Here is a 2,182-nt window from a genome sequence, read left to right as displayed (position 1 = left end):
ATATGTACTATAGATCTACTACATATATCAGGACTATAGTTGGCGACACCGAGGCATTCACGATGGAAATCGGACTCCACCAGGGGTCGGCTCTTAGCCCTTACATCTCCGCCTTGATTATGGACGACATCTAGTGTGCGACACCAGATGGTGTTCCATGGTGTATGCTTTTCGCTGACGACATTGTCCTAGTTGCTGAAACAAAAACTGAGCTGAATAGTAGACTGACTACCTGTAAGATTGCTTTGGAAGAAAAAGGTCTAAGGATCAATATTGAAAAGACAGAGTATATATGTTCAAACTTCAGTGGGAACCAAAACGATGAAGATATAGAAGTATGCATAGAGGACACGTTCTCTCCTCAAAGGATTGTTTCAAGTACCTACGGTCTATGATACATAAAGATGGGGGTGTGGATGATGACGTTACACACCGTATAAAGATGGGATGGCTAAAGTGGAGGGCTGCTACTGGAGTTTTGTATGACAAGAATGTACCTCTAAAACTTAAGGGAAAATTTTATAGAATGGCAATAAGACAAGCGCTGCTGTATGGATCAAAATGTTGGGCAATCAAGAAGGATCATGTAAGGTGGTTGAAGGTCGCAGAAATGAGAATTCTTCAGTGGACATTTGGTAGGACTCTGTGGGACATGACACCAAACTTTGCTATTAGGATGTCCTTGGGGGTGGTGCCTGTATCCGAAAAATTGAGGGAGGGAAGACTACGGTGGTTTGGGCATGTCCTTAGGCGACAACTGTCGGATGCGGTCAGGAGGGTAAAGTCGATTACAGTTGACGGTGCAAGAAGGAGAGGACGACCAAGGCGAAAGTGGAAAGATTGCTTGAGATCTGATTTGAAGGATTTAGCCCTTACCGAGGACATGACCTCTGATAGGAAAGTATGAAGACTTAAGACCAGGGTAGCCGAGTAGTACGGGTCACATCCATAGGGTGTATCATCTCTGTCTTCTTTAAATGCCTTTGTAGTAATTTCCATAATTTCTACTTTTTATATGTTTATGTAATTGGAATTTATGAAATTGTTGCCTTAGTTTTAGGTTTTAACCCATTTGACTTTATTCCTTCTCGTAGCTTGCTATCGTTGACTTCTGTGTATCATTCTCTTCATGTTTCCTCTTTTTAAATTTAGGTCGGTCTTACGTTTCTGTTTATATGCAGAGATTTTTAAGCAGTGATTTATTTGCAGGGATTACTTCCCATTACAGACGAGCATATGAAGAATACATATGAAGATTTTTCAAATATGTATTTATTTATTTATACATGCATTGCATTTTATCTTTATTTTTAATTTTCTGACTGCCGGAGGTCTTCCACGGAAGCTGCTCTCAACCTGGCATTGGGGGCAGCCTACTACCCTACATCCCCCTTACCCCATTGCATATAGGAATAGGGGTTGTTTTGTTGTTGTTGTTGAATATATATAAGATCATTTATACAATGTAAAATATTTTTAGTTTTACATTGATCTAGAACCATTGGATGAATAAAAATAAAATGCTAAGATGAACTTGTAAAACTAGTACGTACTAATGCTTGTGTTTAATCGTAATATTTTTTTTTTATCTTTCACACTCTATTTCTTTCCAATGTAAAGAAGCTCTTACCACATTGGTGAAATATTGGCCTTGCAAAATTTATAAATACAACTAAAGACGAATGGAAAATTTTATGTTAGAGTACGAGCTTGAATTTATTAAATTTTAAGTGACGAACTGGAACTTATAAAATTCTAAGGGACATAAACAAATTTTCAACAGAAAATACATAGATAAAATCTAAATATATGGTAATATTATTTTTTAAGGAGACGACTACTCCAATCTATCCCGCCTAAGTTCGTCCTGGAAACAACAATATTCCCCTACTCACGTTGAGTAATAGAAGATAAGATCCTCATATATTGTCATTGTAATTATCAATATGATCCGTGTCTATATTTGTGCTTGTACTAACATATGCCTTTATTGTGCATCCTTTTTTGACACGATTCATGTAAATTTTTATTATAATAAATTTTTCCTTACCGAACTTTTAAACTTTGATTATTTTTCAGCTTTTCCCTAGCAATGCTAGATCTTTCGGAAGAAATCACTTAGTTTATGATTGTAAGCTTAAGGTTCTATAAGTCATAAATTTTTTTTAAAAAAAAGTTTTGT

The sequence above is a fragment of the Hibiscus syriacus genome, unplaced genomic scaffold (assembly GCF_006381635.1).
Source record: "Hibiscus syriacus cultivar Baekdansim isolate YM2019G1 unplaced genomic scaffold, ASM638163v2 tig00110683_pilon, whole genome shotgun sequence".
NCBI classification, from domain to species: Eukaryota; Viridiplantae; Streptophyta; class Magnoliopsida; order Malvales; family Malvaceae; genus Hibiscus; species Hibiscus syriacus.
Note: the sequence above shows the minus strand (reverse complement) of the source record.